The sequence below is a fragment of the Scylla paramamosain genome, chromosome 12, assembly GCF_035594125.1.
Source record: "Scylla paramamosain isolate STU-SP2022 chromosome 12, ASM3559412v1, whole genome shotgun sequence".
NCBI lineage: Eukaryota > Metazoa > Arthropoda > Malacostraca > Decapoda > Portunidae > Scylla > Scylla paramamosain.
Genome location: NC_087162.1, coordinates 3,185,001 through 3,212,500, shown reverse-complemented (window position 1 = coordinate 3,212,500; position 27,500 = coordinate 3,185,001). Strand labels below are relative to the sequence as shown.

At 39.9% G+C, this 27,500-nt stretch overlaps 1 long non-coding RNA gene across 1 annotated transcript in view; it reads right to left on the bottom strand.

Annotated features, from left to right (window-relative positions):
• Nucleotides 1-20,900: 20,900 nt before the first annotated feature.
• LOC135105538 (uncharacterized) overlaps nucleotides 20,901-27,500 on the bottom strand; it is a 61,871-nt gene continuing 55,271 nt past the window's right edge. Inside the window, exon 5 of the long non-coding RNA XR_010270888.1 lies at nucleotides 20,901-21,155. This is a non-coding gene — a long non-coding RNA (uncharacterized LOC135105538). The remainder of the gene's footprint in view (nucleotides 21,156-27,500) is intronic.

The window sequence follows — 27,500 nt, the reverse complement described above, 5'->3', positions numbered from 1 at the left end:
AGGAAGAGGAGGAGGAAATGAGAAATAGACTTTCATTACTAGTGAGACAGTGAGTCGACGCGTGAGCTGCAGCCCGGAACTCAAAGAACCAGGTAACATACGCGAGAAGTGAATGCAAAGGTAAGCAAAACTGAAAACACCCACTCACACACACACACACACACACACACACACACACACACACACACACACACACACACACACACACACACACACACACACACACACACATCGTACCTACAGAAATAAAAACTTTAACGAGTGAGGGAAAGAAAGAAAATATTGCGACATACTTAAATCAACACAACACAACTCAGCTTAAATACAGTGGACATAATTGCACCACAACAACACGGCTATTCAGTTTAATGTGCTGCTTGCGTCATGTTTTCTCTTAAAGTGACGAAACAAGTTGAATATCACGAATACCTGAAGCATTAATACATACTCTCATATACGTAGAGTACATACTACAACGTTATATTATCAAAGGAAGTCATTATACCCGGCCGGCAGCGCTCAACGTTACAGTGCACCTCACTGTCATGGCTGCTTACGTACGTACTGACCTTATTGACCATTATCATCGCTACGTGTCTCGACATTTGATATCTAGCCTCGTGTGCAGAGAATGAGCTGAGGGATAACAGCAGCAGGTTAAGAGAGGGAAGGAATATGAAAGGGATATGGTTGTTTTTAAAGTTTATAAGGTGTGAAATATAATAAGCATTTTGTCTCATCAACTCCTCTCATTTCTTGCTGTCTTCTATCGCTTCTTTCACGATAACTGTTCTCCTTGATCCTGCCAAGTGTATGCCTGAAATACCTCTCTCTCTCTCTCTCCCCGATCTCTCAACACATGGCTTTCTACTTCCTCTCATCCTTATTTTGTCCACCTACCTAATGCAAGAGTTGACCTGTATTCTCGATCTTGCATTCCGTTTACCGGTAACCACTAATACTCAATGCTTCCTCTGTATTTTCTCCTGCCTTTGACTTGGACGGTTGCAAGAGAGAGGTTTCTGGCTATACAATTTAGGAACTGGTACCTTCTTTTATGCCCTTTTTTCTTTATTTATTTTCTATTTTATTTATTTATTTATTTTTTTTTTCTTTGCCAAAGACCAAAGCCACTTTTATAAACAAAAAACAATTGCGATTTTCTGGTTCGTTGGCATGCCCTTAAGTGTACAGATTCATCGATATAGGTTTGAATTCTGCTTTTTAATATTATCATTATTATTATTATTATTATTATTATTATTATTATTATTATTATTATTATTATTAATTGTTCTTGTTGTTGTTGTTGTTGTTGTTGTTGTTGTTGTTGTTGTTGTTGTTGTTGTTGTTGTTGTTGTTGTTGTTGTTGTTGTTGTTGTTGTTGTTGCTGCTGCTATTATGATTATTATCATTATCATCGTCAATATTATTAGTATCATTGTTATTATTATTATTATCATTATGATTATTACTATCATCGCTGTTAACAACGTACGTTTCTTCTTTTGATTCCGTGTTATTTCATTTTATTTTATCTCATTTATTTATTCACTTTTTTTTTTGTGTGTGTGTGTGTGTGTGTATCTGTGTGTGTGTGTCTGTGTGTGTGTGTGTAATAATCATAACAATGTTTCACTCAAATTACTTTAGCTCAGTCTAGCATTAAGTAACTCTGCATGTCTGTATGTTGTTCTGAGCAAGCGAACGAAGACAAGAATAAAAATATAAATGGGACGCAGTGAAATGACACTTTTATTGTTTGTCCATAAAGATGAGAAACGAGAGAGAGAGAGAGAGAGAGAGAGAGAGAGAGAGAGAGAGAGAGAGAGAGAGAGAGAGAGAGAGAGAGAGAGAGAGAGAGAGAGAGAGAGAGAGAGAGAAATTCTATTTAAATTTGTGATGATGTATTTAACAAGCAATTAACAGATTATTTGTATATTGATCTAGTTATATACTCTCTCTCTCTCTCTCTCTCTCTCTCTCTCTCTCTCTCTCTCTCTCTCTCTCTCTCTCTCTCTCTCTCTCTCTGTTCATATCTATAAATCAATCAATCATCAATGTATCACCTGTCTGCTCACCCACGTATCTTTGTATCTAGTCATTTATTCCACTGGTTAATTCACCAATGTCAGTTTAGGATCTATCTAATTACATATTTATTTACCATTCATTTCACTGTTCATAAACCTTTCCCTTTGTCTAGGTTTTTAGCAGCTCATTTTCTAGCTTATCTATTTATGTATTTATTCTGTCTACTCATTTATTCCACTGGTTAATTCATCAATGTCAATTTAGGATTCATCTAATTACATATTTATTTACCATTCATTTCACTGTTCATAAACCTTTTCCTTTATCTAGGTTTTCCGCAGCTCATTTTCTAGCTTATCTATTTATGTATTTATTTATCTATTTGGTCGTCTATCGTCAGTAACATAACTCCTAAAAATCGCATAACAGTCTGTTCAGTCTTGTCACCTTCACACACTACCCTATCCTGTCCACAGTGCATTCACTTATCCCATCCTCTCTGTCCACTCTTCCTTCTTCTCTTCAGTTCACAATCTCTTTCTCATCCCATCTACTCTGTCCTCTTTCCTTATTCCTCTCCTATCCACAATATTTTCTCTCATCCCACCCACTCTGTTCACTCTCCTTTCAACCTCTTCTGAGCTTACTTGCAATTAGGGTGAACAAGGAAAATTACTATGTCAAAATTAATTCACTAATCAGGTAATAAAAAAAAAAAAAACACTTGGGAAATCCTGAATTATTCAGTTTGAAAGAATAACTCTAAATTGACATCTTCGATGGATTTCAATAAAAAAAATTTCAAATTATAATGACATTGCTGAAGAGTTCAATAATAATTTTAGTATTGCCAGTAAATTAGACATTGGATCAGCCACTATCTCATTTGACTCCTTTCGTGATCCTGTCATTTTCTTTTTTGCTCAGACAAACTACAGAAGACTATTATTAAAGGTCTTAAAACAACACACTCACATTAAATGTATCCAAAACATTCTACATGGTGTCATGTCTGACATGAACAAAGGTAATATCAGTATCAAAATAAAAAAAAAATAAATAGGGTAGAGTCAATCATGTAAAATTTTTGAGTGCAGCCATTGATGACTGATTAACGTGGAAATCACATTTACTTCAACTCTGTATTAAAATTTCACAAGTAACAGATGTCCTGTACAAAAACAAAAATTATGTAACTGTTAAACGTCTGAAATTAATATGTATGCCTTCTCTTTACCTACATCTATATTGTTCTACAGTATGGTGGAGGGATGGGGGAGCGTGCAGAACACTTCAGGATGGATTATTTATTGCACAGAAAAATGCTTAGAGTCATGTTTCCCCCAAGAGACACAATTATACTAATCCTCTGTTTTGTGAGTAAAATCTTTTAAAAGTTCAAAATTGCAAAATTATATATTTGTTTTCAAATCCATTCACTTGTATCTCAATGACGCAACTTTTGAATTACTGTCTCACAATGTTAAAACAAGAGGACCTAATGGTCTTCGAATTCCTTTCTGCAGAACTCTCCACGCACAGAGAAATGCGAGAGCACAGAGAAGTGTGAGAGACGTGAGGAAGCGGAACAACCTACCGCAGGAAATAATCACTAACCTCAGTCAACTTCTTCTAAAATAAAATAAAATGTTCATTATTTCAAAGCTATAAACGCTAGCTACAAAAAAATAAAAAATGTATATTATGTATTAATATATACCATACTACATGTAAGTTAAAAATTCAATAAAAAATTAGTTAATGCATTACTTTAGTTAACATAAATTATGTTATGTTTATGCATGTATGTATCCATGTGTGTACGTATGTAGGTATATGTATGTATCGATGTGAGTGTGTGTGTGTGTGTGTGTGTATATATATATATATATATATATATATATATATATATATATATATATATATATATATATATATATATATATATATATATATATATATATATATATATATATATATATATATATATATATATATATATATATATATATATATATATATATATATATATATATGGATGTGCATATGTATTTATATATTTACATGTTTGCGTATGTAGGCAAGTATGGAAGTAAAAGTATTTATGTAGGCTATATATATATTATGTATGAATTTATGTACACACCTGTATATGTTACGGATATTATGTGTATGCACGTTATGTATGTATTTGAGTACTTATATATGGTATTTATATCAAATTTGTAAATTATGTAAGTGTATCCAGTGTGTTAGCTATTTATGTATTTATGAATGTATGTATGGATGTATGTATGTGCGCATGAACGTATATATGTATGTATTTGTGTATTATATGTATGTATGTATGTATTTGTGTATATATGTGCATTTATGTAGTACATGAAAATTATTTTCTGAATTCTGCTGATGCACTGATGTATTAACCTAACACTACATCCAGTTCCTGTGTCAGTGTACACGTCATGTGTTAGGAAGAATGGATAATAATTTATTTACTATAATTTCTATAAAGGATAAAATTTGATGAAGAGTTAAGGTAAATGCATTTGCCCCATTTCTTTTTATTTCTTTATTCAGGTCTGTATTAAAGCTTTGGCTTAACAGACCTGCCCTTGATGTCCATAAAATATGAAATTCAAATGTACAAAATGTAAAAAGAAAAAGGCAAATAAAATATCAGTATAAATATCTTCTATCCATCCTCTCTTCCCTCATCTCACCCTCTCGGTCCACTCTCCATTCCCCTCCTGTCCACAATATTTTCTCTCATCCCACCCACTCCGTCCACTCTCTCTCTCTCTCTCTCTCTCTCTCTCTCTCTCTCTCTCTCTCTCTCTCTCTCTCTCTCTCTCTCTCTCTCCTCGCCCCTTGCCTCGCCTCCACGACCGCCCATTCTCCATATCCACCACCCTCACCTCTCCCAGCCCCTCCTCCACCACCCTCCCCTCCTCTAGTTCCTCATCTCCATTCCTCACTTTTTTTTTTTTTTTAGTCACCATTGCTTACCCTCCCCTCTCCCTCCTTGTCTCCCTGTACACCTCCCAGTCACTCTCTCCTCTCCTCACCTTGCCCAAACAGTAACACATCAAGGTAATCGCCATCTGATTACCTTAAAGCGCAAGTTAATGGTACAGATGATTACTTAATTAGCCAAGGCCATTGATTGCGTGTAACGAAAGGAATCTAATTAAACCTCCCGCTGTCGCTGAATTGATGAAGGCCATAAGGGTGATTGCCACTGATAAATGAGGGCTAAGATGTATCGTATGGATGTGTCGCGCACCGTTATGGCGCTATGGCGCATGGGAGGTGCTCATTTGTTACCTTTACTCGTACTGTTATTATTTCGCTCACTTTTACGGTGCAAGTATTAAGTCATTAAGGAAATAGCAATAAGATGGTGGTGGTGGTGGTGGTGAGGGTGGTGGTAGTGAGGGTGGCGGTGGTGTTTGATAAAATGATCAATTTCGTACGATGGTTCAGTTTTATTTTGTTAAGTCACACTATATATATATATATATATATATATATATATATATATATATATATATATATATATATATATATATATATATATATATATATATATATATACACACACACACACACACACACTGTTTTTTTTTTTATTTCATCTGCAGCTTTTACCAAAGGGACAACATTTTACATATTTATTTCAATTAATATACCAATCAATTCGAAGCAACGACACGATAAAACTGAAGAATTTTTAGTGCCTCTTCCAATCTCCTAATTGATTATTTAATATTTCAAAAGAATAGTTTTACCAATAATTCACATCAGCTGCTTATTTTTTTTAAGAGCAAAACGCTTCGGTTAACCTTTGCATATACATCCGTGGCATCCATGACTTTAATGTTATTGCATCCATCTCCACGTGTTACTTATCGACTTTCAACACGAGTAAACCAGGATTATGCAATCGACAAAGATCTAAGAGGATGCAGAGATCGAAAGTTACCACCACTCCGCCATCTGTCAGCTTGCAACACACTTCATCCACACAGCATCCAGCTCTTCTTTCATCCACCGGCGCCATGGCCTCGTGGTCACGGTTCTTTAAATCAATCAATCAATCAATCAGTCAATCAATCAACCCTGTTACCTTTCCTCCAAACGTCTTCTTTCCTGTCCTACTGCTCATAAATCTCGTCTTCTTTAACACCCTCCCTCTTCCCCCTTCACCACTCCATCCTTCCCACCTATCACCAGCCATCCTCCACCGTGTCCCATTTCTCAGTGCTCCTTTCTCTGTCCCATCCCCTCCACCACAACCACACCGTCCCTTCCTCTCCCTCCAACCTCGCCACACCGCCCTCCTCTCCCTCCTTCCTGCGACACCACCCTCCCCTCCCCGGCCGCCACCGTTCGTGTTATCGGCTGGGACCTAAAAGCCACTTCCGACCCTCTTCGAAAGGGCCGATAGAGGCGACAACGGCAGCCATTTTTCAGCTCCATAACCCTGAAAAACGACAAATTTCTCGTCCACTTCGCCTACGTGCAGTAAAACCAGTTGAGGACCCGCAGACCACCCGGGGCCCTCACGCGGAGGTAATGAAGGCGCCCTTGCCCGGTACCAGCAGAGGGAGGAGGAGGAGGAGGAGGAGGAGGAGGAGGAGGAGGAGGAGGAGGAGGAGGAGGAGGAGGAGGAGGAGGAGGAGGAGGAACACAAAGAACAGCAAAGAAAGAACAGACAATAGCAGATGTGTTGGATCTTATTTGCCTTTGTGATGAATTGCAGTCTAATCGAAGTGAGAGAAGTATGGTAGCGGTAGTCGTGGTAGTGGTGGTGGTGGTGGTGGTAGTGGTAATAGTAGTAGTGGTAATAGTGGTGGTGGTGGTGGTGGTGGTAGAAGTGGTGGCGGTGGTGGTAGAAGTGGTGGCGGTGGTGGTAGTAGTAGTAGTAGTAGTAGTTATTATTATCATTATTTTTCTTTCTTATTACTGTCATTACTATTACTATTATTATTATTATTATTATTATTATTATTATTATTATTATTATTGTCATTATTATTATTGTCGTCGCTGTTCCTGCTGCTTCTGCTTCTGTTGTTGTTGTTGTTGTTGTTGTTGTTGTTGTTGTTGTTGTTGTTGTTGTTGTTGTTGTTGTAGTTGTTGTAGCCGTTGTAGGTGGAGCTACTTTTTAACAATATTAGTAAGAAAAGGAGGAATAATTAGAAGAACAGGAAAATGGGAAGAAGAAAGAAGGCACAGAGAATGAAGGCAACAAAAAAAAGAGGACGGAAGGAAAAAAATATTGCGGGCCGAAGTGAAAAACAGACCCATCACCCAACTGCCTAAGTGAAATGATGAATGGGAGACTATGTCGAGGAGGAGGAGGAGGAGGAGGAGGAGGAGGAGGAGGAGGAGGAGGAGGAGGAGGAGGAGGAGGAGGAAGAGGAGGAGGAGGAGAAAAGGTCAAGGAAAATCTTACGCAGTACAAAAGACTATGAAAATGCAGACGTGAGAGGAAAATCAAGAAGAAAAAAGCAAAATAATGTGTGTGTGTGTGTGTGTGTGTGTGTGTGTGTGTGTGTGTGTGTGTGTGTGTGTGTGTGTGTGTGTGTGTGTGTGTGTGTGTGTGTGTGTGTGTGTGTGTGTGTGTGTGTGTGTGTGTGGCAGGCCATCTCCCTACAGACTACTACAAATAAAACTAAAAGAAGGACGTCTACATAGCTGAGAAGAGAGAGAACAGAGGAGAGGAGAGAGGCCGTAGCATGAGGCAGGTGAGCGGTGTGTGGGAGCTGCTGATAAGGCGCAGGAAGGCTTCGAGCGAGTCCCTTCACGGCCTTCCTCTAATCCCTAAAACCAGCATCCTTAGTCTTGTAATTATGGCGGAGGAGAGAGCAATGGCGGGAAAAGGAGCCAAATGGAACGAAAACACCGCTCAATGTGACGCCTGTGTACGAAGGCGGGAGGGAGAAACGAAAAGGAGGGAGGGAAGGGAAATGAGAATGGTGACAAAGGGAAATACGGAGACGGGAAGAGAGAAATGGAAAAAAATATTACTTCAAGAGGAAAAAGAAATATGATGATGCTAAGTGGTAAAGGGAAGATTAGGAGACACAAGAGGAGGAAGAGGAGGAGGAGTGGGAGGAGAGGGAGGAAGGGATGACTGAAACACAAGAGATGCTGAAGTGAAGAGGAGGAGTAGGAGAAAAATCGCACTTCAAGAGGAAAACGGAATAAGGAAATGCAGTGATAGACGGATGAGTAAGAGGAAGAGGAGATGGAGAAGAAAGGGAGGATGACTTGCAAAGGAACGTGAAAGAAAAGAAAGAGGAAAGAGTAGAAAATTAAGCACTTCAAAAGGATAACGGAATCAGAAAATCCTGAGAGAGAGAGAGAGAGAGAGAGAGAGAGAGAGAGAGAGAGAGAGAGAGAGAGAGAGAGAGAGAGAGAGAGAGAGAGAGAGAGAGAGAGAGAGAGAGAGAGAGGGGGGGATAAATAAGGGAAAGAAGGAAAAGATTAAAGAAGGATAGAAGTTTTTTTTTGTGTGTGTGTGTGTGTGTGTGAGTAAAGGAGTGAAAAAAAGGAAAGGGATGATGAGTGTAACGATAGGTATGAAAAGGACTAGGAAAACTAAGAAGAGGAGGAGGAGGAGGAGAAGGAGAAGGAGGAGGAGGAGGAGGAGGAGGAGGAGGAGGAGGAGGAGGATTTAAGATGATCCAGGCGGAGTTTAGGCAGCCGGGGGCCTTGACGTCCTAGGGCGCTGAGCTGCTGCACGCTGCGTCACGGCGCCGAGCTGTGTGCAGTGTTGAGTATTGCGGGTGTGTGTCTCCCCTTCCTCCTGAAGAGAGGGATAGTGTAACTCTTGTCTCCTCTCTCTAAGAAGGAGAGTATGATACCCACACTCTCCTCTCTTCAGGCACAGCGTGTCATCCTCTCACATACCTCTCCCCGCTCAGCAGTGCCACGAACGCTACCCAGGTGATGTGGAACAACGGCTCCCAGCAAGTGCCGCGGCTCTGCGCAATGGCAAAGGATCTCACTGCCGTAGCTCTTACCCATGTCTTACCCCGCGGTGGCCTAGGGTCATCCACGGTCATGCAGTAAGACAGGCTCTTGTGAAAGTTACTGAAGTTTTCAAAGGTGTTTTCCTGATTTTAGCGATAGTTTAACGGTCTGTAGTAGAACATAATGGGTTTTCATGATTGCAATGGTAGTTCAACCGGCTCTACTGCAATATATTAGAGTTTTAAAGGCGGTTTTCATGATTCCAGTAATACAGTTCAACAAGAATTCCCCCGGCATTACTGGAGAAAAGAATTCCCATGGGAACCCAGCTGCTCATCTTTGTTGCTTGAAACAGCCCTAATAAAAACTTACTGTGTTCAAGAATACAGTCCTGAGAGAATAAAGGCTTACTCTCTATAAGTCTTAGTGGCAATCTTTTCTTCAGCTTCATCTTTATACTTTTTTTTTTTCGGAGAAGATTTAGATATTGAGGGAGAAAGGTGGAGAGGGAAGCATCCTACGTCTTTCCTGTCTGTTTCTCTTTCGTGCTCCCTTGTTTTCCTTTAAGATAGATTGGAATACCTTTCCTTTAAGAATAGAATGGAACCTGAGGCAATGCTAAAATTATAACAAGCCTCCATTTCGTATTAATTTTCATTTCTATGACTTTAAAACTGTGGCTCTGAGTCGCTGAAATAAACAAACACACACACACACACACACACACACACACACACACACACACACACACACACACACACACACACACACACACACACACAAACAATACTGTCTTCGCACCTGTCACACACTCTTTTGTTCTTCAGACATGGTATTTATGTCCGTGTCACTCTCTCTCTCTTATTTCTTTTTTTCTCTCTCTTCCTTTTAATCTTACCTGTCCTTCAACTTTCTCAGATCTCTTCTCCTTTTCTTTCTTTTCCTCACGCATTATGATTATGTGTCAAAATCGAAGTTTCTCCAGATATTACACATTCTCTCTCTCTCTCTCTCTCTCTCTCTCTCTCTCTCTCTCTCTCTCTCTCTCTCTCTCTCTCTCTCTCTCTCTCTCTCTCTCTCTCTCTCTCTCTCTCTCTCTCTCTCTGCTTCCATCCATTCACTCCTACACTATTATATCCCTGGCAAAGAATCAATGTAGCTAACTTTGCCACACAACTTAACCAGATAACTGTACTTAACACACGCTGCTTAAATTCAAGAGGATGTTCCGTGGGTGACAAATATCAAGGCTTCCTACTAATCTCTAGTGACTTGCTGCTCGCGTCCCCTCAATCCCCATTATCTTTCCTTTTTCCACTTTCTTCATTTTATTCCCTCATAACTGTCATCCTCATTCTCTTCCTTCATCCCCATCTTCTCCTTCATGCCTTTGGGATACAGTTTATGACGTTGGCTTGTTGTTGTCGTTGTTGTTGTTGTTGTTAGTGGTGGTGGTGGTGGTGGTGGTGGTGGAGTGAGATACTGTGTTCATAATTTTTGTTCTTACAGTTTATGATTTGTAATTTGTATTGTCTTTGTTTAATCTCTCTCTCTCTCTCTCTCTCTCTCTCTCTCTCTCTCTCTCTCTCTCTCTCTCTCTCTCTCTCTCTCTCTCTCTCTGTGTGTGTGTGTGTGTGTGTGTGTGTGTGTGTGTGTGTGTGTGTGTGTGTGAATGGTTTCCTGCGGGAATTTTGGCGTGCAGGTCGAAGATTACTTTTCCTGCTAACTACATGCATTAGCCCCATAATTCTGGCTACAATCCACTGAAAGCAGCGCCACAACACGCCGCCTCCGCACATTAGTTAGGCAGCGGGGGGGAGATGAAGGAGGCCGGGAGGAGAACAGGGGACAGGAGGGGTGGTAGAGTGGGGGGACATGGAGGCAAGGAAGTGGGGTAGAGGGGGGACATGGGGGTGAGGAAGAGGGTCACGGGAGCTGTGGACAGGTAATGTGGGTCTCACTGTGTGTTGACAACCTTCCGTTCCGCTTTTCCTTCCCGCCAGCCCCTCTTTCCTGTCACTTAATCTACAACCTCGTCTCCTTTCCTCTTCCTCTTGCTCGTTCTCCCTTTTCCTTCCCATCTTCTTTCCCGTGACTTAATCCCCAATCTCCTCCTCTTTTCTCTTCCTCCCGGCTCTGCCCTCCTTTTCTGCCCTTCTTTTTCCCTTTACTTAATCAACAGCCTCTTCCCTTTTCCTCTTCCTCCTGCTCCTTCCCACCTTTTCTTTCACTTAATCCCCAACCTCTTCCTCTTTCCTCTTCCTTTTGCTCCTTCCCCATTTTCCCTCCCAGCCTCTTTCCCTTGACTCAAACCCCAACCTCTTCCCCTTTCCTATTCCTCCTGCTCCTTCCCATAATGGCTGTCAGCGATGAAGAACAACAACATGATAATTCCCTGACGTGCCTTTCATCCAACGTTAAGAGAGGGAAACGCTAAAAATTCTTCAGCTTACACTCAAAGGCTGGAAAACATTTAGAAAATCAATTCCGGGAGATTTTTTAAAGCGCAGTATGGAGTGCAATTATATAATGAAACAGGAATAAACAACTGGGAGGATACGTGGAAAATCTGAGCATTATATCCTTTTGTCTAAGAGGGACTGGTGGGTGAGGAGGAGTAAGGTGAGGAGAGGGAAGAGCGGTAAGCGTGGCCTCCTTCCTTTCCTCCTTCCCTCCCTCCCTCCCTCCTCTCCTTCAGAGCCGTCGTGTTGGGTAAGCTTCTGCCTGTCTTCGTTTGCATACTGTGCAGCCCCAAGTTCCTAACGTGAGATTTTTGCCAAACTCGATTCAGTAAGACCCAAGGGACGAAGAGGCGCCGCGGAAAACAAAACAACTTGATTCGCTTCACTGCCTCACTTGTCCTGCTCCTCCTCAGCCCTCTTTCTCTTTACCCCTCCTCCTCCTCCTCCTCCTCCTCCTCCTCCTCCTCCTCCTCCTCCTCCTCCTCCTTCTCCTCTTTTCGCCTCCAGTCCAGTGGTGGTCACCCCGGGCTTCGTTTCTGAATTTATTACTGTATATGGCTGGCGTAGAACATTCCCCTTAGGCTCAACTATATATTTGTGTTCCCCGAGTTTATATTTACGAGTAGTTTTTTTTATTTATTTTTTCTCGTGGCGCTTCGTTTAAAACATTTCCTTCCTTTACTTCAATACAGAACCTGCGAAAATTGAAACATTACTAATATATCAAGCGTAGACAGGGATCGTGCATGTACCCTTTCATTCGTCCACTTACAAGCGCTACGAGTAGTTATACCTTAAAAACATGGAAGGAAAACTGAAAAAACGTGACCTTTCTTTAACACAACTCCCAAGAAAAACGTGAGGCGCCTCCACCACCGCCGCCATCCAAGCACCCAAAGAACACCTTCACAAAAGCCTCCACTGCACCAAGAAGGCCGCCAAGAGTCATCGAGAACGTAAAACTCCCCCACACCTTCTCCTTCCCGGCCCACGTGCCTCGCCTGAACATCGCGCACACACACCACACACATTCCTAAAATATTTTCCCCGCTGTACGCACGCCAGAAGATGCTTGGGGGTCGTCGCTATACTCTTTCACTCCGCTGCCTCCTTCATCCCTGGCCACTTCTCTTTACTGCGGCGCCTCGGAGGAGTGTGTAAGCCCCTCCCCATCTTTCCTCATCCCAAGGGTGCCACTCTCATAGCAAAGCAGCCAGTCTTTTTTTTTTCTTGTTTCAATTACTCAGGGCATTCAGAATACATTATTTTTTTCTTACTTGCTCAGTTCATTGTTTTCTCCGTTTGTTCCCTGTTACGTCTTTCTTACCTGTTCATGACTTAAGCTTTTATTTATTTTTTTCTTTATCCTCTATGCTCTTTTTTTCTGTGTCGTTCTACCTCTCTCTTTTTCATGACTCACTTTGTTACAATATCTGTCTGTTTGTCCGTACATCTCTCTCTCTCTCTCTCTCTCTCTCTCTCTCTCTCTCTCTCTCTCTCTCTCTCTCTCTCTCTCTCTCTCTCTCTCTGTTTATATGTCCCTCTGCCAATTTGTGTATCTGTCTGTCTGTCCGTATGTATGTATGTACGAGACTGTCCCTCTGTCTGTCTGTTTTCTCCATCTGTTCCTTTCTAAGCCGATATATATTTGTCTCTCTTCTATTAGCATTACTATTTCCGTTAACTTATTTTTTTTTCATACTCCTCTCAAATCATCACTTCCAATCTTTCTTTGTCCTCTCCCTCATGCTCTCCCTGTTCTCCTTCCCTCTTTTTATTCCTTACCGCTCCCCTCTCCCTTCTCTTCCCAACTATCTCCTTCTTCCCTTCCTTCCTATATTCCTTACCTCTCCACTCCCTTCTCTTCCTAACAGTTTCCTTCTTCCCTTCCTTCCTATATTCCTTACAATCCCCTCCCTTCACTTCCTATCTTCCTTCCTTTCCCTTCCTTAATTCGTTACTCCTCCCCTCCCTTCCCAACTGTCTCCTTCCCTTCCTTCCTATATTCCTTATCCCTTCCCTCCTCTTCCCAAGTACCTCCCTCCCTCCTCTCGCTTCTAATAAGGGCATCGTCTCCACCTAATGAAGGGAGAACGTACTGTGGACTCGGATTTAATGACCAAGCGGAGGGAGCACAGTGGGGTAGAGGATAGAGTGTCAGGAAACAGGTGAGCCTTCCCTGTTCACGCCGGCATCGTCATCATCCAGGTGCTCTCATTGTCTCCAGTCCTGCTTCTTTCTGCCTTCCTTCATTCAATCTTCAGGAGCAATGAGAAATGTGTAACGAGGGGAGGAGGGATGGAGGGAAGGATGGAAGGTGGGTAGAGGTGGTGATGGTGATTAGTGTTATTTCTTTTTATGTTGAAAGGAGGAAGGTTTAATTCTTGTGTGTGTGTGTGTGTGTGTGTGTGTGTGTGTGTGTGTGTGTGTGTGTGTGTGTGTGTGTGTGTGTGTAGTTATCGTTAGTTGAAATCTTTAGCTGAGATCATTTGCAAAGGTACACAGAGAAAAGAAGGAGGAGGAGAGTTAATGGGGTGAGTTTTGTCTTTTCTCGGCTTCAAAATTGCATGTGGTTTTGGAAAGCCAATGTCTACAAGTGAAGTGCTGCGAAGTCATACTAATTAATCACTTAGGTGTCTTACGCCAGATAAAAAAAAAACAAAACAATAACTACAACAAAAAACAAATACAAATAAAAATATTCCTGAGTCAAACGGAGCAAAACATACAATCATGAAAAGGAGAGAGGAAAAAAAATGGTACCGTGCTTCATTCAGTTATAATTCTATGATATCATTTCGTCCTATCTTCTCACTTTTTCCTTCCCTCACATTCCTTTTTCATCCTCTCCTTTCTAGGCCTTCGCACGCTCCTTCCGTCCACGCGAGGTGTTCCTTTAGAATCTTTTAACATCACGAGTTCTTCCGAAGCCTTTCAAAAAATCTCCAAGCATGATTTCTCTTATTACTCGACACATGCTAATCTATTTTATGTAATTACACATATTTATATTATGTATCTTTCTTCTTATTAACCCACGATACATATGTGAGTATGTTTTTTTTAGTATGAAAAGTATTATTCAACTATATTTAGGGATTGTGCCCCACCCACTCTTCTCTCTCTCTCTCTCTCTCTCTCTCTCTCTCTCTCTCTCTCTCTCTCTCTCTCTCTCTCTCTCTCTCTCTCTCTCTCTCTCTCTCTTTCTCCCTAATGCACAGTTTTAATGGTGCAATTTTTCCCCGCTGCTATTCCCTTAATCCTAAAGTGAATATCAGCGCCGTTTGTCTTGTTATAAATTCACTCTCGTTGTGCTACACAGGGAATCTTTTTTTCCTCTTCTTTTTATCCCAGGGTAACGTATTGCCATGGAAATTCTGGTCCATGGCCGTTTTCGCAAAAATTAACCGAGCTCATGTATCTAATGGACCACTTACTGTGATCAAACAAGCCTCCATAATGTGAAAATCTCTCTCTCTCTCTCTCTCTCTCTCTCTCTCTCTCTCTCTCTCTCTCTCTCTCTCTCTCTCTCTCTCTCTCTCTCTCTCTCTCTCTCTCTCTCTCTTGTCTTCCCTTCCTCGCATACACTCTCCTTGCTACACTAATACAGTCACAAACTCCATCGACATCTGTACTCATGCCACAGCCACCAGCAACAGTCTCGCAAGGGCCAAGACACGTGCAGGTACTCGTTCTTTCCTTGTGTTCCTTTGTGTCTCAGCTCTCAGGTCATGAGTGCTTGGCGTCCTGCCCTGAAATGTCACTATAGGCAGTCTTCACGTGGCGTCAATTTGTGCCCATCCAGGGGTCGCGCATCGTTTCATCCGGGCCGGCCGACTGGTTTAAAATTACTTTCATGTTTCCCATTACGTTCCTGGCTTTGTGTTCTGATGAAAGCGGTGGATAGCAGGAGGCACACAGAGGTAGAGAGAAAGGCGTGTAATGAAAGAATCCAGGTCACCATTATCGCCCTTGAAAAATGGTAAATAACTTGCGCTTTCGTGATTAGTGCGTCTTAATAACTGTACTGGTGAGGAAGACCTGCTGGAATTACTAAGCCTGCTATTGTTTTTTTTTTCTGAGGCAAAAATCAAAGTTCCAGAAGTTATTGAATCTTGTTGTTTTGATATTCGGAAAATGCCAGACCTTCCGTCCTCAGCTCACGCAAAAAAATATGAGTGGAGATGAAATGAACAGTTAACTAACACAATGCCAGGATTAATATGTGATTACTTCCTGTGCCACGATCTTTTATCTCCTATGATGGCAAGAAAAAAAATGGAGAGAAAGCCCCTTACAAAAACATCAAAAAAGTCAATTTTGTCCACATAGCTATACACACACACACACACACACACACACACACACACACACACACAGACAGACAGACAGAAACAAACACCACTTTCATACAAATTTACCTTTGCCTTCTAAATGTCACATGGGACTGCAACACACACACACACACACACACACACACACACACACACACACACACACACACACACACACACACACACACACACACACACACACACACGCACCAGAATGTTACAAGAATAAATTTCAGTAAAACGGACCTAAAATAATAAGAAATACAAATTCTGCATATCTCGTGGTCAACTAAGGCAGTGTGTCCCAGCCTTGTGCGCTCGTTCAATACATTTTTTCCTCGAACGTTTATTCTTACATAATCTCCACATCTTGGGAGCGCATTACAAATTAATAACCAAAAATAATAACTAAAAATGTTATGCAAGGCTTTAGCACACTAATTAAATAGAACTGATAATGTTCGTGGCGATGATGATGATGATGATGATGATGATGATGATGATGATGATGATGATGACGATGTTAATAAAAGTGATAACTAGGGACAAGGTTAGTAGTAGTAGTAGTAGTAGTAGTAGTAGTAGTAGTAGTAGTAGTAGTAGTAGTAGTAGTAGTAGTAGTTGTTGTTGTTGTTGTTGTTGTTGTTGTTGTTGTTGTTGTTGTTGTTGTTGTTGTTGTTGTTGTTGTTGTTGTTGTTGTTGTCGTTGTTGTTGTTGTTGCAATATCATTAGTATTAATATAACAATATAATATAATATAATATAATAGAAGAAGAAGAAGAAGAAGAAGAAGAAGAAGAAGAACAAGAACAAGAAGAAGAACAAGAACAAGAACAAGAACAAGAACAAGAACAAGAACAAGAAGAAGAAGAAGAAGAAGAAGAAGAAGAAGAAGAAGAAGAAGAAGAAGAAGAAGAAGAAGAAGAAGAAGAAGAAGAAGAAGAAGAAGAAGAAGAAGAAGAAGAAGAAGAAGAAGAAGAAGAAGAAGAAGAAGAAGAAGATGATGATAATGATAATAATGATGAAGAAGAAGATAAGAAGAAGAAGAAGAAGATAATAATGAAGAAGAAGAAGATAAGAATGAAGAAGAAGAAGCAGAAGCAGAAGCATGAAGCAGAAGAAGATAAGAATGAAGAAGAAGATGATAATAATGATGATGATGATGATAATAATGATGATGATGATAATAATGATGATGATGATGATAATAATGATGATGATGATAATAATAATGATGATGATGATAATAATAATGATGATGATGATAATAATAATGATGATGATGATAATAATAATGATGATGATGATAATAATGATGATGATGATGATAATAATGATGATGATGATGATAATAATGATGATGATGATGATAATAATGATGATGATGATGATAATAATGATGATGATGATGATAATAATGATGATGATGATAATAATGATGATGATAATAATGATAATAATGATAATAATGATAATGATAATAATAATAATAATAAGAAGAAGAATACCTGTTGTTGTTTTCGTTGTTGTTGTTGTTGTTGTTGTTTTCTTATTGTTTTATTATTATAGTATAGTATTATAGTATTAACTATTATTATTATTATTATTATTATTATTATTATTATTGTTATTATTATTATTATTATTATTATTATTATTATTACTATTATCATTCTTAGTGTTACCATTATCATTCTTGAATTTATTATTATTATTATTATTATTATTATTATTATTATTATTATTATTATTATTATTATTACTATTACTATTATTATAATTATCATTATTATTATTATTATTATTATTATTATTATTATTATTATTATTATTATTATTATTATTATTATTATCAAACAACAGCAACAACAGCAGCAATTTCACTTATAAGTGCGCGGAACTGATTCTAAAGTTTAATGGACAATACCGTGAAGCCTTCTTTTTTTTTTTTCTTTATTCATTGCCAAAGCAGAGTCACTAGAAATGGTGGTGGTAGTGGTGGTGGTGAGAGCAAAAGTTAATCTTAAAAATCTTAAAATTCGAGCAAACCTTTTGATTCAATGTACATGTCATTAAAAGTGTTGGTGGTAGTTGTGGTGTTGTCATTATCATTATTATTATTATTATTATTATTATTATTATTATTATTATTATTATTATTATTATTATTATTAATGATAATAATAATAATAATAATAATAATAATAATAATAATAATAATAATAATAATAATAATAATAATAATAATAATAATAATAGCAACAATATTAATAGTATCATTATTACTTCTATCATTATTTATTTATTCTATTTGTTTGTTTGTTTGTTTATTTATTTATTTTATTTGTTTATTTATTTATTTACTTATTTATTTATTTATTTTCTGTTTCACATCCCTAGTCAATCAAGGCTGGGTCGGTGCCTCCTAACAAAGGACTATGATTTGGCATTTGGGAACCGTTACCCGAGTGGATGCCCTTCCTACCCTCGGACCGTGGCCAGGATTTCAACACGTGCACCTGAATACCTCTTGCTCCACAGTGTGCGTGACCCCACTGCACCACGATAGCTATTATTATCATTATTATTATTATTATTATTATTAGTAGTAGTAGTAGTAGTAGTAGTAGTAGTAGTAGTAGTAGTAGTAGTAGTAGTAGTAGTAGTAGTAGTAGTAGTAGTAGTAGTAGTAGTAAAAATATTCTTAACACCAACAACAACAGCAATTACTACTACTACTACTACTACTACTACTACTATAATAATAATAATAATAATAATAATAATAATAATAATAATAATAACAATAATAACTACATAATTATAAAATTCACCACTAAAAAGAATAGTACTAATACCAGCATAGTCTCTCTCTCTCTCTCTCTCTCTCTCTCTCTCTCTCTCTCTCTCTCTCTCTCTCTCTCTCTCTCTCTCTCTCTCTCTCTCTCTCTCTCTCTCTAGGTACGTGAAGGCCAACACTCGCTGTAGTCTTGAGAGTTGCCGCGGAAACGTAAGAAATTGTTGAATCAGTTTTACCTTTGCTGAAATTGAGACCACGGAAGAGAGGGAAGTGGAGAGCGAGGAGGAGGAGGAGGAGGAGGAGGAGGAGGAGGAGGAGGAGGAGGAGGAGGAGGAGGAGGAGGAGGAGGAGGAGGAGGTAGTGGTGGCTTAGGTACAAAGGAGGCGAAGGACAGTACCAGAAAACAGATTCAGAAGAAAATGAAAGGAAAAGAGGATATAGAATAGAAAAACAGAAGAAGAGAAGATATCAGAAAAAAGATGTATGTTGCTAAAGAGAATGACAATAAAAGAGATTAAACAAAAAAAAAACACAATAAGAAATACAAGAAAATTATCTAAAAAAAATATTCAACATAACTGATGAAAAAAAAATATATATAAGTATGAAATTTACAATAGTGAAGAGGAGAACAAACTGAAAAGCAAATTTTGTCTTCATTTTTTATTTTTTTTTATTTACTGCCATTATGTAGCGATTATAATCATTCGTCAATTTTCTTGTATATTTAAGGTCCTATCCTTATATTATCCTATCGTGTAACTTCATTTTTTATTTACTCTTTAAAAAAAAACAAAGATGGAATGACGTGTGAAGGAGGGCGATCACACTCCCATATTCTGAAACATTTCTGCCCGCACCTCCACTGTTTTGAAAATGCCGTAGCTGAAGACACATGGATTTTTAAGTGTATTTTTCTGGTTCTAGTGACATTAAAAACATTTCTTCCTTACTAACAGGAGAAATCTGTGTGGCCTTTGAGAACTGTAAGAGCGTGTAAGAGCGAAGCGTTACTGAATACTGGACACGAAGAGGGAGGGAGGGAAGGTAGTCAGGGTGAGAGACGGATAACTGAGAAAGAAAGAAAAGACATGGAAAGCAAGAAGAGAAAATGGGAAACTTAAAAAGAGAGTAGATGCAAGGGAGCAATTTTCTGTGTGTGTGTGTGTGTGTGTGTGTGTGTGTGTGTGTGTGTGTGTGTGTGTGTGTGTGTGTGTGTGTGTGTGTGTGTGTGTGTGTGTGTGTGTGTGTGTGTGTGTGTGTGTGTGTGTGTGTGTGTGTGTGTGTGTGTGTGTGTGTGCGCAAAAGAACAAAAGAAATCTTAATTGTTTGAATTCGCGTGTGAGGCAGATTTTGTTTCTATACAATGTGAGGTGTGTTGCAGTGTGTGTGTGTGTGTGTGTGTGTGTGTGTGTGTGTGTGTGTGTGTGTGTGTGTGTGTGTGTGTGTGTGTGTGTGTGTGTGTGTGTGTGTGTGTGTGTGTGTGTGTATTGGGGAAATAGGTGTGCCAATGTTTGTACAATGACGGCATTTAATTGGTACTGGTATATCTACGATTTTACATCTGTTTGCAATTTCTCTCTCTCTCTCTCTCTCTCTCTCTCTCTCTCTCTCTCTCTCTCTCTCTCTCTCTCTCTCTCTCTCTCTCTCTCTCTCTCTCTCTCTCTCACACACACACACACACATCACACACACACACACACATACACACAAAATTGTTCTACATAAGTCTACATTTTATGAGCCTCCTTTCTACTCTTCACATCCTTTTGCAATTCTTCTCTCCTCCTCTTCCTCCTCCTCCATATATGTTGTCTCACCTTCCCTTTAGGATCAAACGATAATGAGGAGCCTCAATTAATTTGCCCTCAGGTATACTGGCTCTAATGAACCCCAAAGGTAGTTACCTGAGCGCTACCTATCAAAGGCGTATAGTCATAATTAAGTGAAGGACTCTGTCAAAAAGTCCGTCTGTCCAAATTCTTCCCTTGGTTTAGCTGACGCAGTGGTACGGAATGGAGACCGGTGGAAGAAGTGGTGTCTCTCTACAGGTGACGGGCAGGAGGGGTAAAGGGAGACTAAGAGAATGTGTACTTGTGAGATAAAAGGACAAGGTCAAAATTAGTTGAAAGGAAAGAAAGGACTGTATGTTTATAAAGGTGATAGGTGGAAGAAAGTAGATGACAAGTGTAGGAAATGGGTAACGGGAGTAAGATGTGTAAAGAGAATTTATATGTTAATGGGCGGTTACATAGAAAAAAAATGCACCATATGCATTATTCTTTATTATTATTATTTTTATTTACTCTTTTTAGGGTGCGATGTAAAGTGAAACGGAATTTAGCCTAAATCAGGTGCACAGCATTATATTCAGTAATAAATCCAATAAAAGCATTCTTCAGACAGAACGTGTACAAGACGTGTGGAGACGTGTAGTCACAATGTTATAGGCAATGTATAGTGCTCCTGCTCCAGCCTGAGATTTCCTTCCAAGTTTTCCACTTATTTGTCTCTCCTTCGTGATGCATCATTGTGTCCAATCTGTAACAAAATCAGTCTAGTACATCATGATCTGTCATTAAAGACGTTGTGGTCTTTACTGTTTACAAAGTTTGTTGACACTTTCACTGCCATACGCAACAATTCACAACACTAAAAGCAATACACGAGTCTTTATAAACATCTAAAATAGAGAAGGGGATAAAAAAAAAGAGTAGATTTTGTAACTTCTGATCAGTAATTAAGGAAAAACATGCCAAACAACAACGAAAGAGTTAAGATTGCAAATTTTTAAGTCTTCAATGAAGAAATCCTTTAAGCAACACATGTGCGGAAATTCTACACTGTTAATCCATCATCAGTCCTCTGCCTTTGTTAATTAGAACTTAGCTATCTTCAGGAAGTTTAGGTTTGCAGGGAAGATGATGCTGGTTGTGTCTTTACCCAATCACCTTTATTGCCTCAGTGTTGTGCATAAACACATCAGGGAATTATTATAATGAGTCCACTTGAAGACAAGATCCATGCAGCCCAGTCTCCGGCGTTCAGTGCCTCCACAGATAATTAGTAATCAAACCATATTTTTTTTTTATATTAATGGCCTTGGATTTCGAAACTGAAGTCGATCCAAGGAAAAAAATAACAAAATACTGAAGGAAGGCAGAAGGATGAAGACTGATGTGAGACGGACATATTATGAAACATTTCCCTTTAATTTGTACTAACAAGAAAAAAAAAGTTACTTAACAATTCCTTTTCACTTGCCTAGGTTGAAGCATTACAATTCAACCCAAAGCTGCTTCTGGATATTTTGTTTCCATTTGTTTAGGGTGGAACTTATGAATATAAATACACGCAATTATTATTCTCTTGTAACTTACAAACTCGTGTTGACAATAATGTTTTGCCTCTCATACTGAAATATAACGTGAATGCTTCTATTATTTTAAATGACTTTTTTCGCCTCCAACACTTTGTAACCCTAGAAGCGCCATCCCCACTGAATATTAATTGCGTAGAGAAATTCGAATCGGAAATGTAATGCTGAAGTGTTTCGAGATATTTAAAATAATTTACCTGAAAAGAGATTAATCCAATTTTGAGCAACTTTTTTTATAATGCTATGCTGTGAATAACGGTTAGAAGACGTATGCGATCGTATGAGTGTAAATATATGTAAATAAAACAAATTAGGTAAAAGTTCATGAAACCCAATGCGTTTCCTTGAACCCAAAAGTGCCTTGCTTAGAGATGTAGGGATGCAACATGATCGTGCAACACAGAAGCACAACACACTCAGAACACATCGCTGGGAGTTGTCTTCTACCACCCGAGGACCGCCAGTAGTGAAGGCCAGACAACAGAGACAAGGGGAGAGATAATACAAACACAGAAAAGATGGTACTGTCCCTTTACCACCTGTTACATGTATAGGGAACAATCTTACGGGCCTCATTCCTACTTAGATGGCCGTGCAATAAGAAAAAAAGAACGTGTTTGTACATTCTCTCTCTCTCTCTCTCTCTCTCTCTCTCTCTGTAATCACCAAATCCCTCAAATACTTCCGTCTTTTCGATATTTTTCCTCGACATTTTTCTTTTCAGTCAGTTTTTTTTTTTTTTTTCTTCTGGTCTCAGTTAATTACTATGCGTGAAATATCTCAGATCAGTTAGCGGAGACTGGTGAGTGATATGGAAAAATAATAAAGGGAAGGAAGGAAGGAAGTAAAGGCTGAATTAATAAATGAATGAATGAGTGAAGGAAGGAAGGAAGGAATGAAGGAAGGAAGGAAGGAAGGAAGGAAGGAAGAAAGGAAGGAAGAAATGAAAGAAGGAAGACAACCAGTAAGGGAGAGAGAGAGAGAGAGAGAGAGAGAGAGAGAGAGAGAGAGAGAGAGAGAGAGAGAGAGAGAGAGAGAGAGAGAGAGAGAGAGATGAAAATAAAGGGTGAGAGGAATGAAAAGAGAAAGATGGAGGGAGGGAGAGAGACAGAGAGACAGAGAGAAAGAGAGAAAGAGATCGATGAGGAGGTAAATGGAGGGAGAATTTTGCGAAGAGAGGAAATGCGAGAGGGTTGGTGAGAGAATAAATTTTGCTGAGATGAATGAGAGAGAGAAGAGACTAAAGCGACATGCATGGCGAAAACGTGAGGAAGGAGGAGGCAGGAAGGGAATATGAGAGGAGAGATGATGATAGTGATATGTTGGTGAAGAGGAGGAGGAGGAGGAGGAAAAGGAAGATGAAAATGGACGGAGAAGGAGCAAGGGAAAAAGGAAAAGAAGAAACGCGGGAAAAGGAGAAGGGAGGGGAAAAGGTGGAGGAGGAGCAAAAGGAAAAGGGAGAAGAGGAGCAAAAGCAAAACGAAGAGAACCAAAGGAAGAGGAGGAGGAGGAGGAGGAGGAGGAGGAGGAGGAGGAGGAGGAGGAGGAGGAGGAGGAGGAGGAGGAGGAGGAGGAGGAGGAGGAGGAGAAGGAGGAGGAGGAGGAGAGGCGTAAAAGAGGTACGCACAGCATTTCCAGGATTCCCAAGAGATTACTGCAGCAGGAAAGAAATAAACCTTGAAATATATAACAAAACATGAAAGGTGAACGCTACTTTACGCTTTGTATGTGTACATGTGTGTGTGTGTGTGTGTGTGTGTGTGTGTGTGTGTGTGTGTGTGTGTGTGTGTGTGTGTGTGTGTGTGTGTGTGTGTGTGTGTGTGTGTGTGTGTGTGTGTGTAAAGTGCAGCTTGCCACCTCCTCCCTTTGCCAGGTAACCCAAGGGGACACACACAAGCCCACACATCGCACGCAACAACAAAACCTAAGCACACTTATCCTTTACTCGCGACTCTGGGGGCTTACGCGACCTCTGCTGCCCCGCCACTAAGCCCTTCACTCTCACACACTGCCACACTCCCGCTTTCCCAGTTACCCTCTCTCCCCCTCCCGGTGTGTCAGCCTGGACGCACAGCACGTAAATCTCAACCCGGGAATCCTGCGATCGCTCTCAAACGTATGGTGTCCGGAACAACGAGGCCAGTCTACCAGACACCGAGAATGTGAATGTGTGAATGTGTGCTGGTGAATGTTCTCTTTCGAATATTCTCTTCCTCTTTCGAGTGTGCGAGTGAATGTTCTGCTGCTCTTCCGAATGTACGAGTGAATGTTCTGCTGCTCTTCCGAATGACGAGTGAATGTTCTGCTACTCTTTCCATTGTACGAGTGAATGTTCTCTTCCTACTCCAAATGTTCTCTTCCTTCTCCGTAACCAAAGGGAGGACGCGGCGTTAAGGTCACTGGAGAAGAGATCAGTTGAAAGGAGGATAAAAGAAAAGTCTATTCAGTGAAATATAATGAAAGAAAGGTCTATTTTGCCTCGGAGTTTCATCCCAAGAAATCAACAGAAAATGGAAATATAAAAGCTTGAGTTTTATATAGTAAGACCAAGAAGAGAGAAATGCCTCTCTCTCTCTCTCTCTCTCTCTCTCTCTCTCTCTCTCTCTCTCTCTCTCTCTCTCTCTCTCTCTCTCTCTCTCTCTGGATTTCATCTTGGTACAGACGGATCAAGTGATTGAAAGGCGCCCGTCACTCCTCCTACAGGTGTGTGGTACGAGGACTGGTCTTTTAATATTCATAGGGAGCATTATCCCCTTACCTATCCACCTTCCTTTCTCCCTACCTACCATCTTGCTCGTCCTCCCCCGTCCTTCCTCCTCCGTCTTTCGTCCTCCCTATCCTCCCTGTTCGCCTTTCCTTGCTCTTCCTTCAACCTGCAGAACAGCCTCAGTTGACTCTTTCACTGTTATGGCTGCAATCATTCGAAACACTGTAAAAATTGATTGTATGGACTCAGACAAAAAGAGACTGAGATTTTTTTTTGTGTGTGTGTGTGTGTGTGTGTGTTTCTGGTTGGACAGGTAAAGAGGCTGTTGCATATAAGTAACCTTTTAAAAAACTGTGGGTGATTACTGGAAATATGAAGTGAAAGAGTTAATCAAACCTAACACATGCTTACGTACCTGTCTGTCTACTTGCTTCCCTCCACTGTCCTCCATTAAGTTAGAGAGTCTAATCTAGCGTATCCTAATTCATCCTAGCCCTACCTAATGTAACCTAACTTATGCTAACCCTAATAAACCCAACATAACAACCAACCTTCCGCAACGTGACGGAAAGCCTAACCTAACATACCCTCACCTAACCTAACATACAACAGTAATCTTACCATACAGAGCGTAACCTAATCTAACCTAACCAAAGTTAACCTCAACTAACCTTACCATTCCAACTCTAACCAAATCTTATATAACTGACCAAGATTATATTAACTTTACCGTACCATATATAACCTAACATAATCTGACCCAACCTAACCAAACCTAACCTAATCTAACTTTATCATACCAAGTCTAACCTAATCCAACATAACCGAATTAACCTAAAATTAACCTTACCATACAAGGCATAACATAACCTAATTTAGTCTAATCTAATGTAACATATATTAACCTTCCCATACCAGACATAACCTCACCTAACCTAACCATCAGCCTTCCACTAACATACTGCAGAGACCCCTCGGCGAAAAAGTGCACTGAGTTACCGACGACCTGCCGCCGTATTTGCCTCTTACGATCCGAGAGATTCTGCCTCACATTCAGATTCCAGGACCCATGAAAGTTAATCAGTAAGGGGAGAGCATCTGTCGACGTAATGTTCTGTTATTATGAGTCTATTAGATTTAAAGCAGTATATTTGCGAGGTAAAGGGTTCAGATGCCTTGGTAACGGTCTCTCTCTCTCTCTCTCTCTCTCTCTCTCTCTCTCTCTCTCTCTCTCTCTCTCTCTCTCTCTCTCTCTCTTGATCGGTAAATTTCCCTGAAGATCCAACCATTTATAAGATTTCTTCCCCACAATGTAATCTTCCTATGCTGAATTAGTTAAGTTACGTAGATTAGCTTGGGAGAACTTATCATCGGAGTTATTTGAGATGAAATTTTCAAGGAGTAATCTTCATGGATGAAATTTACGTAGAAAAGCCTTCCCATTCTCTCTCTCTCTCTCTCTCTCTCTCTCTCTCTCAGCTTCCACCTGTCCTGATCTCCACTTCTCCCAGCCTTCAATATCCCCTTCCACCCATCGAGTCTCCATCAAATCTCCCTCCCTCTCACTAACACAACACGACACACCGCCATCACCCGACCCTCGATAGCCTGCAGTGGAGGAGAATCAAGACACCTCTGGAACTAAATTGGCCATCCCCTCTACTCCTCTCTACTGAACTCTTTTTTTTTTTTTTTCAGACGCAATTAAGCATACGTTTGTTCCTTTCCACTTCCTGCACTCCACTCCTTTCCACTTCCACTCCCTTGGTCGCCCTCCAATACACGGAGATGAGAGAAATAATCCCTTTCAGACTCAGATGAGATGATGGATATGATGGGACTCAGAAGGTACATCTAGCTAAACAACTTCTAGAACATAAGAACATAAGAAATAAGGGAAGCTGCAAGAAACGACCAGGCTTACACGTGGCAGTCCCTGTGTGAAATATACCTTCCTATTTCCACCTATCATCCCTATCCATAAACCCGTCTAATCTTCTCTTAAAGCTCCCTAATGTCCTAGCGCTAACAACATGATTACTGAGTCCATTCCACTCATCTACCACTCTATTTGAGAACCAATTTCTTCGTATCTCTTTCCTAAACCTACATTTTTCAAGCTTGAACCCGTTATTTCTTGTTCTATCCTGGTTTTTGATTCTAAGAATTTTGCTTACATCCCCCTTGTTATATCCCCTTATACCACTTAAAGACTTCTATCAGGTCCCCTCTTAACCTACGTCTCTCTAAAGAATGTAAATTTAACAGCTATTTTACTCCACATCTTCATATTTATTACTCGGTACGCTCTCACCATTATTCCTTCAATATCTTGGTCTACTGCTGTTTAGTTTCCAGTAATATAATAAAAAAAGCTTCGGAAGGAATTTTTTTTTTCATAGCCTACAACCTTGTCTATTTTTTTTTTTTTTTTGTAGTAGTCACACTAAATTTATTCTCTTTTTTTTTCTCTCTACGTACCATATTCTACAGTGCTCTAAAGGATAACCAAGGACGACCATCGCATTGAAAGGCAAGTTGCTTTTCACTGACCACAGTAATCGCCAGCAAAATGCAAACAAAACGACCACTACCTTTCCTACTATACCAATACGCATCACAGCCACACACTGCCTTAAACACCCAACATCACTGCTGCCATTACACCTGCCACACCACACCACCACACCTTCATTAGCCAGTACCACCATCTAATCACCCACTCTATCGCAGCCACTGCTTCACCATATATACAGCTAATCACCACTATCATTAAATCACGCTGCCACATTTCCATACT